This window comes from Ixodes scapularis, unplaced genomic scaffold, assembly GCF_016920785.2.
Source record: "Ixodes scapularis isolate PalLabHiFi unplaced genomic scaffold, ASM1692078v2 ptg001897l_1__unscaffolded, whole genome shotgun sequence".
NCBI classification, from domain to species: domain Eukaryota; kingdom Metazoa; phylum Arthropoda; class Arachnida; order Ixodida; family Ixodidae; genus Ixodes; species Ixodes scapularis.
In genome coordinates, this window is record NW_024610205.1 from 23,436 (window position 1) to 40,778 (window position 17,343).

The following is a 17,343-nucleotide window of genomic DNA, read 5'->3' on the forward strand; positions in this document are numbered from 1 at the left end:
ATCATTGTTTTTGTTTGGTTTGCCTGGTGGTATTTAGGACGTTTCGTAGGCGAAAAAATTAGACAAATTATTGACCATTTGAAGAAGTCAGAGTGTCGAACCAGGATTGCATCGAAGTGATAATCGGACTTGAACAATACTATGATTAGCTGAGCCGAAACCACACCAAACCGAAATATTGTTACGAACGACAAGTGAAACAAAAAAAATAACTGAAATAACTGAAACGTTTAATGGGGCGAACTTGAGCCCAAAAATAAAAAGAGAACAGAAGATAACAATAGAGCGTCGCGGGCGTCGATAGCGGCGTAACAGCAGTATCGAGAGCCTGGGCGAGACTGAGTCCGGTTCGCCACGCGGCGCCCCTTAAAGGGGTACTCACACGAGGCAGAAATCCCGGCACGCGCGCATCACGAGATGAAAACGCGAGGCTTTTGCACATCGCAAAGCCTGACGTTTTCGTCGTGGGATGCGCGTGCCGGGGAGAAATCCCCGGGATTTCTCCCTCGTGTGAATACCCCTTTATGTACATGCGTAAGCTTCTGGAATTATCGGCGTAGAATGCTCGACGCGTAGAACATTTGGACCTCGAACACGCAACATGATTCTTGAATCTACCAGAAAACTAAATTGCAGGAATAACAAAAGATGCGGCGCTCCCAGGAATCGAACCCTGGCTTTTCGCGTGGGAGGCAGGCACAATAACCGTTAGGGGCCACGCGCGCGTTGCCTGTTTGGCCACCTGCGCGCGCGGCATTACTCCCCCCCCCCCCCCACCTTTAAAAAGTGCATCGCCCCGATGCAACGCAAAACAAAACAAAGCACATGAAAAAAAACAGCAGACTAAGGAGTCTTTTGGTACACATAAGGTTCAGCCCTATCGAGCGTAGTACGGCTTTAGACGAACGACGTGGACGACTTCAAGTCGTGGTGGGCGGCGTGATGATGTTCTTGCTTCGTCGGGCATCACCATAGTTCAGATCCCCGAGCCGACGAAGCACTTTGTAGGGTCCAAAGCACGAGTTGGTCGTGGTCCGAAGTGGCGCTTCAATAGTTTTTCGCTGAGACCATGGCGGCGGATCGGTGTCCACACCCACACCCTGTCTCCGGGGTGGAAGTGGATGTCCCGGCGACGAAGGTTGTAGCGGCCAGCGTCGATACGTTGTTGGACTTGAATCTGGAGTCTGGCGAGCTGACGGACTTCTCCTGCCCGTTGGGCAACCACCTGGGGCACCATGACAGAACAGCACACGACATAACAGCACGCGACAAAACAGCACGGTCAAAACAGCACGCGTCAAAACAGCACAGCGTCAAAACAGCACGGCGACAAAACAGCACGCGTCAAAATAGCACGCGACAAAACAGCACAGCGTCAAAACGGCACAGCGACAGAAGAGCAAGGGCCAAAACAGCACGACGTCGAAACAGCACGACGTCAAAACAGCACAGCGACAAAATAGCACAGCGTCAAAACATGACATTGACAATATAGCTAGAGTTCGGCCTTTTCGGTTTGTATTATTTAAAATTCCGCGCACATTTTTTAAGTTTTTATTCAAAAGTTTTCGGTTTATTGCGGTGAATATTTGTAGACTCATAAACTTCTCAGTTATATTAGGTTTATTGACGAAAACCGGTATACTAACGAAAATGCAATAATAAAAGCGTTTGTGTAAAATGTATATTGAGTACCAGGTACTGGTCTTCTTATTTGTTTCCGTCTTTGGCAGCCGATGCGATCTGTTCTGTAAGACGCACTGGGGCCTTATCGTGATCTGACATTATCGTCGTGTGCTCGTAATTGCACACAGGACGAGCATGAGCATCAGTACCACTTCGGTCGGAGAGGCAAATATCAAAATGGAGAAATTAGCAAGCGTTGTACTCGGTGCGCTTTCCCCCATTATCACGACTGCGACAGGTGATAAATTCGCGCCGACTGCAGAAATGAATATCAAACACTCGTAAAACACGCCCTCCTCTAGTAGACGGAAGCTAGGGGTGTTAAAAAATGCGCGGCATTTACGGACGCTCTTGATTTCCGTTGTTTGAATTCACGATTAAACTCTCTTCTTTTAACAAAAAATTCGGTACAAATCCCTATCAGGTGAAAAACCCAGATTTCGTCCTGAAGACCCCTGTGCCCCCGGAGCTTTTGTTGAAAGTTGAACCGATCTCGCAGACAAGCTGAAAACTGCGAAAGGAAGCGGCCATGTGGTCAGTAATGAGTAGGGTTCCGTGTTTTCGGAGTTTAGTTTTCGTCAAATTCGGAGGGTGTTTTTCTGAGTTTATTTTTTGCCAAAAATTCTGAGTTTATCGGTGTTTATTTTTGTTTGATTACGAATTCTCCGAAATTCGGAGCCAAATTTCGCAGTGTTTCTTATTAAAAATAAACAAATAATATCCAAATGTAAACGTATGCTGGACAAAAAAAAAAAAAAACGCGATTGTATCAATTAATATTTTCTTCAGTTGGATTTGGCGTTGGTGCCATTACTACTGGCAATACTAATTTGTCCTAATATAAAAGTGGCACGCAAGTGTTATTTCGATAAATGTCTATACCTTAAAATCAATATCCTACTGGAGGTAGTCGCTGGGAAGCCTGTATTTATTCCATGCTATTCCATCATCCTACCGCGCGGCTGCAAGAGGCAGAGTGGAAAAGGATGAAATAGAGAAGTTTCACCTGTCCTTTTTCCCACTTTATGTAATTTCTATCGTCCAAAGGTTTCACGGTTACAAAAACACAACCTCTCCTTCCTTTCAGGCACAAATAGTATGACCCAAACCGGAAACAATAACAGTGACTTTTGTCTTGACCCGATAGTACAATGACGTGTTGTCCTGACCGAAATTTGAAAGATATGTGTGGTGGCATTTTCCCAGGGCCATTTACTGCACGCGCTGACTAAACCATTAATTGTAAAATATATGCGTGTGTGGGAAAGAGGGGGGTGGGGGGAGGGGAATGGCACATCGAAATTCAGAGTTTATCAGATAAATCCGAATATACGAAACTTTTACCGGCGGGTAACACGAAACCCTAGTTATGAGTCACATTCCCCTCCCCCCTCCCCCCACAGGCACACAAACACACCACTCCAAACGCCCTAGAAAACACTGAACTTTTTCAGCTAAGACCGAATTCGGAAAACATTAATTCGGCGTACTTTTACCGGTTATATTCGGTTTAACCCGAAAACGCTGAACCCTAAACGTAGCGTTTGAAGTTAAAAAAATGCACGTCTCAAATAAGGCACTGTAAAGGAATTGGGGTTCTAGGCCAATTCGTCTAAAGCCAACTCGTCGACGGCCAATTTTTTTAATCTGTTCTTTTGGAAGCAAGTTCGCAGTGGGGAGTATACTCGATGCGCGCATGAGGGTTCCCTGGGCGGGCAGTACCGAAGCCCCCGCTGGTGCTTATTCTGGCTAGTTTGTAGCATGAACTACACTGGCCGAAGTTGAGAAGTTTCGCGTGACTCGCATAATGAGCTGTGCTCCGTGCTGCGCATGCCCGAGGAGCAGTGACGTCACACGGCACACAGCTGGCGCTCCGAAGCCGCCGCCGCCGCGCGCTCCGCCGCCGCCGCGCCCGCCTCGGCGGTTTGCGCATTCCAGAGGAGAGGCGTCATAGCCGCGGCAGACGCACTGGCGCCTCCGCGTGCCCAGCTGTGCGCCTCCGTTGCGCAGTAGCGAAGTCTAACGCTGCACCGGAGCCGCTTGATAGCGCCTCTCATTTTGTGCGCATAAGCTCACACTACATATATCCTGGCATAGCCGAGCTAAGCCACCCCAATTTTTTTGAGCAGTTTTGCTCATTTTTACTCGTAAGTTTGCTGGTGATATCGTCTACAATAAATAATCCAATCGCACGGCAATGTGCTGTCGTTAGTTGTTAAAAGAAAAAAAACAGAAAGCGTGTGCGGCAACGGTGTGTTCAGCTCATGCTGCAGTGCAAGGCCACAGCATTGAGGCTGCGGCATGTTACTGCTTCACCGGTTTACACTCGATCAAGGCCTTCGTCGGCAATAATTTGTGAATTTAACTCAAAGCGTACAACTTCTCGCCTGCAAGCTACAGCCGCGTGTTTCTAGGAGATTTTATTCACGGCGAATGTACCCCGCAGAATCGGTGCCCATTGCACACCGTCAAAAAGCTCTACATTAAAGTCACCTTATCTTACCGTTTCTATGAATGCGTTTGTAATCGGCGCATCTCCCGCTTTTTTTTTAGGGGGGGGGGGGGGGGGAGAGACGGGGGGGGGGGGGAGGAAACGTTCTACGCTTAGGTGGTAAAGACGAAACGAGGAGTACTACGGAACCTCACCGGACCGCCACAAACCAGGAAGTTCATAACTTGAACTTATGGATATCTTTTTCCCAATAACTTTTCCTGTTTCACTGATACTTCATAAAAGACCAGACAACGCAGCCAACATCGACGCGAAGGTATCCCCTCTAACTACCCAATCTCTTCAAAAATTAGCGTAGTTCAGTAGTAGTAACTACTGATAACTTCTTTTGTTTTTAGCAATCACACAGCAGCAGCAATCGGGACACTGACTTGAGTGCGATCCGGTCGTCGCCAGCGTACTTTTTTTTATTGTTTCTCCACTAGTTGTTAAATAATGCCATGCAATGTCCAACGTACCCTTTTTCTTTACGTTCTGTTTTGTTTTCATAAAACGCTACCTATTACAGCCTTTTTACATGCGTGCTGTTTTGTCGTTGTGCTGTTTTGACGCCGTGCTGTTTTGGCACGTGCTCTTCTGTCGCTGTGCCGTTTTGACGCCGTGCTGTTTTGTCGCGTGCTATTTTGACGCGTGCTGTTTTGTCGCCGTGCTGTTTTGACGCTGTGCTGTTTTGTCGCGTGCTGTTTTGACCGTGCTGTTTTGTCGCGTGCTGTTTTGTCGTGTGCTGTTCTGTCGCGTTCCCCCACCTGGGCGTCGTCGCTTCCGTCGACAGCCGGTTCGTGGGGTAGCATTGCGTCCAGCATTGTCGTCACTTTGCGACCATGAACCAGTTAAAAGGGTGTAACCCCTGTAATCTCTTGCACGGCCGTATTGTAGGCAAAGGCGACGTACGGCAACACCTCATCCCATGTCTTGTGCTCCACGTCGACGTACATGGAAATCATGTTGGCGATGGTCTTGTTGAGTGTTTCCGTCAGCCCGTTGGTCTGAGGGTGGTACGCCGTGGTGCGACGATGGCTGGTGTGGCTGAGACGAAGGACTTCTTGTATCAGCTGGGCCATGAACGAGGACCCACGGTCTGAGATCAGGACTTTGGGAGCGCCGTGCCGGAGGACGATGGATTCAATGAAAAACTTGGCAACTTTCACAGCAGTTCCGGAACGAAGGGCTTTCGTTTCGGCGTACCGCGTGAGATAATCTGTGGCGACGATGATCCACCGATTTCGCGACGTCGACGGCGGAAAGGGGCCAAGTAGATCCATTCCGATCTGCTGGAAGGGTGCTGTTGGCGGAGGAATTGACTGCAAGAGTCCGGCCGGCATCGTCGGAGGTTTCTTTCGTCGCTGGCATTCATGGCATGATTGTGTGTATAGGTGGACGGTTTTAGGGAGCTTGGGCCAGTAATACTTTTCACGAATACGGGCCAGTGTCCGGCTGTAACCAAGGTGTCCGGACGTCGGGTCGTCGTGGCAGGCTTGCAAGATCTCCTCTCGAAGGTCGGTCGGGATTATCAGCAGCCACGTCGAGTTGTTGTTCCCGAACTTCTCTTTGTAGAGTACACCTTGTCTAATGGCGAAGGTCCGCAGGGCTCGAGAAAAAACATCTTGTATGGCACTCCCACGCCCTTCCAGGTGCTCTATTAGTGCGCGCAGCTCTGGACCGTCTCGTTGACGTCGGGCCATGTCGTCGGTGCCCACTGCGCCCAGGAAACACTCGTCGTCATCGTCATCGCTGCTGCCGGAAGGTGTTTCGACGGGAGCTCTGGACAGGCAGTCGGCGTCGCTGTGCTTGCGGCCTGACTTGTAGACTACGGTCATATTGAACTCTCGTAGTCGGAGACTCCATCGCGCAAGGCGTCTTGACAGGTCCTTGAGGTTTGCAAGCCAGCAGAGCGAATGGTGGTCCGTGACTACGCGGAACGGGCTTCCGTATAAGTACGGACGAAACTTCGTGATCGCCCAGACGACCGCAAGGCATTCTTTCTCAGTCGTGGAGTAATTTCTCTCCGCCTTGGCCAATGTCCGCCTTGCGTAGGCGATGACTCGCTCGGTGCCTTCTTGTACAGGGTGTCACAAAAGAAAATTTACACGGTCTTTTTTACCGCAAAAATAAACTAGGCATCGCCGAACGCTCATTCTCTGCCCAAAGGTAGAGCTAAAGGTCACAACCAGATGCCAAAGTTTCAGCCCGATCCGATAACTTAATCAAAAGTTATAAGTGATTTTCTGAAAAATTCAATGGGAAAATGGAGCTTATTTTTGCTCATTTTCGGTTTCTGGTGCCATAGAGCCCCATGTGTTCGAAAACTCCGTCGGCCGCCATTTTCCCATTGAAATTTTCAGAAAAGCACTTATAACTTTTGATTAAGTTATCGCATCGGGCTGAAACTTTGGCATCTGGTTGTGACCTCTAGCTCTACCTTTGGGCGGAAAATGAGCGTTCTACGATGCCTAGTTTATTTTTGCGGTAAAAAAATTTTCTTTTGTGACACCCTGTACTTGAACCAGTACCGCGCCAAGTCCTGCGTTACTTGCGTCCGCGTGAATCTCGGTTTCCGCATCCTGGTCGAAATGTCCAAGAACAGGAGGAGCCTGCAGTCGTCGCTTCAGCTCGTCGAATGCCTGCTGCTGCTCCTCGGCCCATTCGAACTTCTCGGCGTCCTTCGTGAGGTTTGTGAGCGGTGCGGAAATCCTTGCGAAATCTCGAACGAAGCGCCGATAGTAGGCATATAGCCCAAGGAACCTTCGCACAGCCTTCTTGTCTCTTGGCACTGGAAATGCTGCGACGGCGCGAGTCTTCTCTGGGTCTGGACGAATGCCTTCGTTACTAACCACGTGACCTAGGAACTTCAGTTCGTCATAGGCGAACCGACACTTTGACGGCTTGAGGGTGAGTCCGGCGGTCCGTATGGCTTGGAGAACAGCTCGGAGTCGTCGCAAGTGCTCGTCGAAGTCGCCGGAAAACACTACGACGTCGTCGAGGTAGATGAGACAGCTCTGCCACTTCAGTTCCCAGTAAGGTATCCATGACACGCTGGAAAGTTGCTGGCGCTGTGCATAGTCCGAAGGGTATCACCTTAAACTCGTACAGCCCATCCGGTGTGACGAAGGCTGTCTTCTCTCGGTCCCGTTCGTCGACTTCGATTTCCCAGTAGCCGCTCTTCAGGTTCATCGATGAAAAGTATCGAGAATGGCGCAGCCGGTCTAACGTGTCGTCGATGCGGTTTAGTGGATAGACGTCTTTCTTCGTCACTGCGTTCAGCTGCCGGTAGTCCACACAGAACCTAAGCGTCCTGTCTTTCTTCTTAACCAGTACGACTGGGGAGGCCCAAGGACTGCTTGAGGGTTGAATTATGTCGTTGTTCAGCATCTCTTAAACTTGCTCCTGGATCGCCTGCCTTTCTTTGACGGAGACTCTGTATGGAGATCGGTGCACAGGGCGCGCGTCGTCTTCGGTAACGATGCGGTGCTTCGCAACGGAGGTTTGGCGCACCTTCGACGACGTCGCAAAGCAGTCGCGGTATTCGGCGAGGAGGTTACTCAGCTGACGTCGTTTCGGGCCCGGAAGCTTAGGGTCAATGTCGAGCTGCGCTGGCGAAGTACTGTCTTGCTGAGGTGGCGAGGATTCGTCAGCAATGGTGGCGATTTCGGCGGAGTTTCGGAGTTCCTCGACGTAGCCAACGGCTGCACCTTTCGTGAGGTGTTGCGCTTCGTTTCGGAAGTTCGTCATGAGGACCACAGTGCGGCCATCCTGAAGTTCAGCTACCCCTCTTGCGACGCCTATTCCTCTTCCGAGAAGCAACTGGAGGCTCCTCTCGAGCAGAACTTCACCGCAGAAAGCTTCGGTGATCCCGACAGGTACGAAAACACTCGAACGCGGCAGTAAGTTTACGTGACTTGCGAGGACTCGGACCGCGGATGACGTCGCTTTGGGTTCCTCCGGTGGTGAAACAGGTTTTCGCAGAGTTAGCCGGTTGGCTCTGAGGTCGATGACGGCGCCATACTCGCAGAGGAAGTCCATTCCGAGGGTAACCTCCCTCGAACAGTCTTGCAGAACGACGACCTTCACAGGGCACGTCTCACCGTGGATCTCGACGCGAGCAGTGCATCGCCCGACTGGCGTGATGAGGTGCCCACCGGCGGTTCGTATTTGAGGGCCTTCCCACGGCGTTGTCACTTTTCGCAGGCGGCGAGGGAGCCTCCTACTCAAGACTGAGCAGTCTGCTCCGGTGTCCACGAGTGCCGATGCGTCGTGGCCGTCGATAATGATGTTTAGGTTGTTGGACACCGATGCAGGGACGTCGTTGTGATGCGTAGCGTCGAGAGAGTCGGAGCGCTCCGGCGTTCTTGGAGGCTCTTTATTTCGGTCGTTTTTGGCAACGCCACCTCCAGGCGCTGCTGCACTTAGTTTTCCCGGCAACGCAAGGGCGACAGGCTCTCTCGGCGGGGTCGTGGCGCTGGAGACGCTGAACGTCTGGGCGACGGTGAGTGGGACTCACGGCGGAGCGGCGTTGAAGATGGAGAACGGCAGAGGTACTCCTCGATGTCACGAGGGCGTTCGTCGTACCTTGGGCTCGGGTCGTTCGGGTGGAACCCTCGCAGCCCCAGTTGTCGGTAGGGGCATCGACGGTAAATGTGGCCGGCTTCACCGCAGTGATAACACAACGGGCGTCGATCAGCCGTCCTCCACACGTCGGTCTTTCGTGGCGCAGCTTGTTCTGGGCGGACGTACGCCCGATCTTCCTGGCGTCGTGAATACTGCGGCGCTAGAAGTTCGCGTCGAGGTGGCGCCGTATACGGGTGAGCAGGGGGCGGTGGTCGTCGGGTATACCTGCGGCGTAGCTCAGCTTCGGTGGTTCAGGAGCGGCGCTGGCGAGAACTTCTGGCTGCAGCGCCTGCTGAAGTTCTTCCCGGACAATCTCTGTGACTGAGGGCGTAGCCGGGCTTGTGGCAGCACGTAGCAGCTTCCTGATTTCCTCCCGCACGACGTCTTGGATTATCTCGCGGATGTCCGCGGGGTTGCAGCCGGAAAACGAAAAGTCAGCGATGCCGGGAACTCGGTGATAGTGGGCGGCGCGTGCTTGAAGGGCACGTTTGATGTTGGTGGCCTCTGTCATGAAACCCTTGACGGTGGTAGGCGGGCTCCGAACAAGGCCTCCGAAAATGTTTCCCTTTACGCCACGGATCAAGACCCGGAGCTTTTTCTCTTCGGGAGCGTTTGGGTCGGCGCGATTCATCATGAGGAGAACGCCTTCGACGAAGCTTGTGACGCTTTCGGTCGGCCCTTGGGTTCTCGCTCGCAGGTGTTCTTCGGCGCGCTGTCGTCGGTGCTGGTTGGCAAAGGTGCGTCGCAGCTGGGCCTGGAATTCTTCCCACGACGAAATCGACGCTTCGTGGTTCTCGTACCAGGTGCGTGCCGTGCCTTCCAGAGTGAAGTAAACATTCTGAGGGCACTGCTCCGGTGTCCATCGGTTATGGCGGACCACTCGTTCGTAATGTTGTAGCCAATCCTTAACGTCCTCGTGGATCTCCCCGTGGAAAGGCGTCGGAGTCCGGGGTGCGACAGGCAAATATATGACGGCAGAAGCGGCCGGGGTCTCCGACTGGTTTGCCATCATGGTCCTCCTCGTTTGCTTGGTATCGGGTGGCAACGGTCCTAATTCCGGGGGTAGGCCAAGGTTCCGGCGACTTGATCGGGTACCGGCCAGGTCTTCGTTGGGTTCTCGGGGCTTGGATTCGGAGTTGCACTGCGGGACCTCCGAGGGGACCGCTGCACGGACATGCGGTATCCCGCACCTCCACAAAAATGTCACGAATGATAAGTGAAACAAAGAAAATAACTGAAATAACTGAAACGTTTAATATGGGGCGAACTTGTGCCCAAAAATAAAAAGAGAACAGAGATAACAATAGAGCGTCGCGGGCGTCGATAGCGGCGTAACAGCTGGATCGAGAGCCTGGGCGAGACTGAGTCCGGTTCGCCACGCGGCGCCCCTTATGTACATGCGTGAGCTTCTGGAATAATCGGCGTAGAATGTTCGACGCGTAGAACATTTGGACCTCGAAAGCGCAACATGATTCTCGAATCTACCAGAAAACAAAATTGCAGGAATAACAAAAGATGCGGCGCTCCCAGGAACCGAACCCTGGCTTTTCGCGTGGGAGGCAGGCATGATAACCGTTAGGCCACGCGCGCGTTGCTTGCTTGGCCACCTGCGCGCGCGACAATATTCGCCACCACCTGGGAACTGAACCGGAGTCGAACTGAAAATATGATAAAGGGTTGGGGGGCTATGTTGCGCTTTTTGGACTCCCAGGAGACTTGGAAGAGGGAGGTGACGTCAACGACACAGCAAACGCAGATTGGGTGTTGATTTTGTTTTCTTCTGTCAACATCCAATCTGCGTTTGCTCTAGTCGTTGACGTCACTTCCCTCTTCCAAGTCTCCTGGGAGTCCAAAAAGCGCAACATAGCACCCTTAGTCTCATCCGAAATCAAAAACTCGCATTATGGCGGCTACTTTGATTTGCCTCATATGCACAACGTTTGGAACCAGAGTAGAGTATTAAAAAAAAATTATGCTGAATCGCTCTTCTTGTTATGCTTGTGAAGACTCTGATTAGGAGTTGCACACAAACCGTCGTCAGGGCCCGACGTCGAGGGGAGAGTATCCAGCACTAGTTCCGGCACATGTGGTTTTATCTAAACTCAGCTTGAGTGCGCGACTCAGACAACTACAAACACTTTCTCCGTCCGAAGGCTTGCAGCGGCTAACCGCCCCGTCTTAGGGTGCCTACATGTCTGTCTGTCTCAGGGTGGAGACATCCATTGTTGTCCTGAATATGCCAGCGCGTGAGGCTCTCGCGCACTCGGTGCGTGACTTGGGCGGTAAAATGGCGTCTATGCATTAGCCAAAGCTACGCGCTCGAGCTGAGTGACACCGGATTGCACGCACTTCAAGATGCATAAAAAAATTATTGGGGGAAAAATGGCTGAGATGTCACCACTCAAGCAAAAGCGCGCGTTTGTATGTAGGCACTCTACCCCGTCTACTTCTCCTCTTCTTTCCTTCCACTGGTCGCGAGGCGAGGATTCTTCGTAATCTGGCGCGAAGGCCACGGTGGGACACACACACATACGGGCCCGAACGCACAGAACCGAATGAGTCGGGAATACACTCCGTCACACTCGCCCTCACTAAAAGAGGAATTTTCTCTTACACAAAATTCATTTGACAAAACTTAAAGGGGCCCTGCAATCATATTTAAGTGTCCACCTTTTTTGCGCTTTCCATGTCTCTTGGGGTTCGGGCAGCGTAGTTCCTCACACAGCACCTTCTAGGCATTGTAGTTGATCACGTCAATTCACTGACTCCTCTTCTACCTTTACAGCAACATTAAAACCTAGTTCACATGCAGCGGTTTTGGCCCTAGAGCGGCGCGATTTCTGCCGTCGCGGCGCTCTGGCCAGCACCAGCAATGGACTGTTTCCAAAACCGACGCGCCCCAATGCGGCGAAATACCACGCAGTGCACTCTGGGAACTAGTTGGCCACTCAGTTTCGGTTTCGACTGAGCAGATTCATCTCATGCTATCACGCCGCGACCGAACGCGCTGCTTGCGTTTTCGATTATCTGACTTTTTTTACGAATGTACAATACACTCATTCTCGAGCGATACAAAACGAAGGCCGGGGCACTTTCCTTGGTTCCCGAAACACCGGATATTATGAGTGCGTATGCAAACGTAGTAAGACGTGGCTTAGTCACCTCATCTTTGAGTCCAATTTCAATAATCCCGTCTAGTACCAGTGAACTACAACTGAAATTCGGTCACCTGGAGCATTACACGTATTTTGTTTGCCAAACGTCCGCTTCTTGTTACTTCATTGGGCGAAAAGCAAGCCGCATCCTCACAGGAGTTTCAAAGTTGAGCCCAGCGTTGACGCATGAACTTAAGGAAACGCAATAAATTCGACCTCACTATTGCACCAAAGTTACTATGATGTCGTCCTCGTGTCATCACATATTCCCCAGTCATATTTTATGCTGATAGAAGATTAAGTTTTCGCAAACGCTGAGCCTCGGCTAGCTACGACGGAGGCCTTAACAAGCGTCCCCTACTCCTCGCTAAGCCTTTTTGGACGAGCTTTTACTGACGCCGAAGATCTGTGCCTGAACGGTGTGTCTGAAATTATCTCGGCATACTCAGGCACGAAGAAAGCAAACACATAACACATATTATGGACATTAGCAACCGTCAAATGCACTTTGAATAATTTCGTTTGTTTGGCGCACCGCATAGGGGTTCATGCCCGTCCGGCGTACTTCTGGCGAATAATGCGACATTTTTCACAGAAGTGCTCGACTTTTGCTTTCTTAAAACGGTTTGTATGCGCGAATGTGCCTATACGATTGCAGGATAACTTTACGCGCATACGCGACGTTAAATATTAGTAAAATGCAAATGGGTGGGGAAAGCTTCGCTTCGTGCAATGCTGCGGGTCAGTACAGATAAGAGATAAGAAGTGTGTTATAACTCAATGGCACCTCCGAGTTTTACCACGCGTACACAGGCGTATTAAGAAAATCGATAATTGCAAAAAGTTATATTTCGTCTATGGACGCACGAAACAAACTTCCTGATCAACATCACTAATGTAAAGGCGCGAGCTCGATGTATGCATACTTATTGGTGTCTACAGCTTGTTGATTCGTACACAAGCAAGATTCCCGAGCTCCCACTCCCAGCACTCCCAGCACTGGCTCGTCCACATACCTCGAAATGCTAACAGAATGGCTAAGTACAAAAATACAACAAGCATGTCTTAAGACAAGCTATACGTCTCGGGCTTGTGCTAAAGCCTCGAGGTCTGACCATCTAGGTTAGTTTAGAGACCACCAATGACGCTCTCGGGGCCAGAAAACATGAGATAACGGCCGTTAATAGTCCATGCTCGGTGTGTAATCTCTTGTCGTCGTGTCGATCGAAACCGAAACCATGGCACTCTCCTCCCTGGCCAACTAGTTCCCAGAGTGCAATGCGCGCCGTGTTGCATGCAGGGCTTTATGGAAGTAGTCTATTCTGCGGCACGAGCGCCGCGACGGCGGAAATCGCGCCGCTCTAGGGCCAAAACCGCTGCATGTGAAACACGCTTAAGCGATGAAAAGCGAATAAAAGAAACCTTGTCTGCTTGGATCGCTCGTGGAGCTGCAGAGAATAACAAAAATATTTAAAAAAGATTACACGCGCTCGCGGTAAGCACGAGGAGGGATAAAACTCACGTGACTTCCGGCGATGGCTCCGCAGTGGGTGTGGCGACGAAGGCGCCGGAGAGGAGAAAGGTAAATGGGTCATTCCACACCAAACGATCCAGCCCCTAAATCGACCATCACGGATTTGGTTTTAAAAAATTGTAGGCACTTAAATCGACGTAAAAGTAATCTTCCCAATATATTTTTGCAGTAAAAATTTTTTTGCTCCTTCGGCGACCCCTTGATTACCCCGAAAATCTGGCTTCAAGGGCTATATACGGCATTTTTTTTCCTGGCAGTTTTGAAAGTAGGTTGTAAAATAACACTGTTTTTAGTAACTAAATAGGTCCCTCTTAATGCCCAAATAGTTACTTGCATGTAATTTCAACCTTTTCTTGTAATTCCGGGGCACTAAAAATAGCCTAAAATGCCGATATTCACATTTTTTTCCTCGTAAAAGGGCAAAAGTATCAGGCATAAATTTTACTTGTATTCATAGCACTTAGATTGAAGTTCATTATAAAAATATTTTTCGTATAATATTTGTTGCGGTGTTTCGACCAAAAAATCGCCAATCTTGAAAATAGCGCAAAAAGAGCAACTTTCACTTAAGAATAACGGTGTGAGGTGGTCGGTCTAAAAATATATTGTCAACGGCAATGCGTCATTTAGAACCCAGACATCAAATAAGCAATGTTAGAAAAAAGTGTTATTTCTTAAACGCGAAAAAATAATTTTTCAATGTCGGTCGCCGCACCGGTCGCGTGCCTGTCCAGAGACGTCGAACAGCGGCGTACTGCAGCGGCGACGCCGCCGGGCAACAGAGCAGACGGGTTCGCTACGCGAGCGCGCAAAGCAGACGGGTTCGCTACGCGAGCGCGCAGAGCAGACGGGTTCGCTAAATAGGCGCGCAAAGCAGACAGCAGAGTTTAAAAAGTGGTTTTGACATCGTCTGCTAATCGCCCAGCGGCGTGCGTTCACATGTAATGGGTGTAAATTGAACAAACCTTTTCCATGGAACCTAATAACGCCGGTAATCTGGCTTCCACGGATCATGCCAGGGAATCTAAAGGTGGGTTTTAGGCAATATTTTTACTAGTTATTGCTTTTTAACGTTCTAAAAGCGAGGTTTTATCCTCGTACTTGTTACAGCAATTCCAAAAAAAAGCAGGTGAAATTCAGCTATTTGGGTGCACTAAGCAAACAATGCATCTTTTTTTCAGGAGACCATCTTGTGCCGTGTTCATTGGGGCCAAAGGGGTGCCATAAAACGACGCAAGTGAACAGGAAGTTTCTCGTTAGAATTTCAACTGTGACAGAAAGAGAACAACGCCTTTTGGCTCTGCGTGCAAACAAAGACGAAGACGCGCTCAACACAATATGCGCTCATCATTATCATACTTACGTAAAGAAGAATACCACACTTCTGGCTTCCAAGTTCTGTATGGACCCGTTCCTTGAACACACCAGGAGCCGGCGTGGGACATCAGTTATATCACTAGAGCTTGCGATAGCTCTACCGTCATTGAAGCTTCTTCCTGGAGAAAGGTTGTGCCCCGGGTGCAAAGTTCGCTGCTTCCAAATGGGCGTGAGGTTCAAGCAGACTACTGACACGCTTACTGAAGAGATGACCTCCTCTGAAATTAGCTACCAGGAAGAAGCATTTCCCTCATCGTTGAGTCTCAAATTTTCAGCAGTTGGGGAAATTCCCCTGTCCACGGGGCAGAAGTGCGGACAAACAAATACGGATATGCAAACGACGCTGGACAGTCGAAGCCGGAATGTCTGTAACCTGACCAACACTGCGGACGTTAACGTCTCGTCGACATCTAGACCAACACCTAGTAATGAGTTCCGGACAGACGACTACAGACGGCTCATGGAAGACGTCAAGAAGCGCTTTGGCGAAGAAAAAGACCGATCAAATAAGATTTCGCTTTTGACCCTGGCCCCGAGCTCGTGGTCGCGAAAACGGATCGCGCAGTATTTTGGTGCCTCTGAAAGACAGGTTCGCCTTGCCATGTCAATGAAAAAAGAGAAGGGCATCTTGAGTTGCTCAACCAAAAGGGTGAACAGACCACTAGATGAATCCACTAAAAGCTCTGTCAGAAACTTTTATGAAGACGAACTTGTTTCCGTCTGCCTTCCAGGCAAAAAAGACGTCGTTCGTGGGAGCTAAAAAAGATTGCTTTTAATGAACCTGAAGGAAGCATATGAGGAATGGAAGAAGTGCAACAACGGAGTGAAATGCGGATTCTCAAAGTTCGCTGCTCTACGGCCCAAGCACTGTCTGCTTGCTGGAGCTTTAGGAACGCACTCAGTCTGCGTTTGCCTATCACCAGAACCTGAAGTTACTTCTTTACTCATCAGGTCTGGAACACACAGTTGATTCTTTGGTAGGAATGACAGTGTGTGACTTAAACAATGAAGACTGCATGCTTGGCAGGTGTAAGCAATGCCCAGGCACTACGCACGTCGCAGCTTTGCTTATGAACTCCGCAGCCCTTGACCCCGACTTAGTGAGCAACGTCACCGTGTGTCAATGGGTCAGTGGAGCACGGTGCAAACTCGAAACGATAGTTATCACGCCAGAAGAATTGTCTGAGCGGTTGCTAGAGATGCTGAAAGAACTAAAGACGCATCACTTCGTGAGCAAGGTTCAGGCGCGTCATCTACGCGACTTAAAATGCGTCTTACGCCAACAGAAGCAATTGTGCTGCTAGATTTTGCTGAAAACTACAGCTTTCTTGTTCAGGACGCTCCACAATCATATCATTGGGACAATAGCCAAGCTACAGTTCATCCCGTCGTCGTATATTTTCGTCCACCAGATCGTTAAGACGAGCTCCACGTCATATCAAACGCAATGATATCGGACTGTTTTGACCCTACCCCTGCAACGGTGTCGACTTTCCAGAAAATGTTCCTGGATGACTTGAAAACCCAACTGCCTCACGTAGAACACATTCATTACTTCTCAGACGGTGCGGCGTCTCAATACAAAAACAAAAAGAACTTTGTGAACCTCTGTCATCACGTGGAAGACTACAACCTCAGTGCAACATGGAACTTTTTTGCTACATCGCATGGAAAAAGTGCCTGCGATGTTGTGGGCGGAACTGCGAAAAGACTGGCTGCGATGTCAAGCCTACAAAGACCATTCAGCGGACAAATTTTAACACCACTAAATTTCTTCAACTGGGCACGCGACAACCTGACACAAATTCGAGCGATCTGGGTGCCGGAAAGTGATGTTCAGGTGCGGCGAGAGATGTTATTATCCCGGTTCAAGGCCGCTCTATCTGTCCGCGGGACTAGAGGACTCCATTACTTCGAGCCAACCTCATTGACCGAAATGAACGTCGGCTTCACTTCTCTTTCAAGAACAGTGAACGTCACGACGGCGTCGCGTCCTCAAATTGACTGCGTCCGAGAAGGTTAGATAGAGCAAGCATTCCGAAGACTCCCTACCCATCATCAGCTTGAGTGCCCGCCTTGGGGCCGACGAGCTGAGTTGGCCCAGATTTCAAAAATTGTTTTTTCGCGTTTAAGAAATAACACTTTTTTCTAACATTGCTTATTTGATGTCTGGGTTCTAAATGATGTATTGCCGTTGTATCGGTGTTGCGCGGGCGCTCGAGCAGCAGCTCGGAGCCTGGCGCGGGCTCATGATATAAAGCACGAGACTCAGTTCTCTTCTGGTACCGAGATGTGTGGACTCACAATCAATACATGGTGCCGAAACCCGACTGATATCTGACCGGGCGAACCTTGAAGTCCAATATGGAGATGCTGAAACCACCGGAAGGTTTATCGTTCTCAGGGAACGTCGCAGACAACTGGAAACGATTCCTTCAACGAGTGGAGCTCTTCCTTGAAGCGACCGGGTCTGA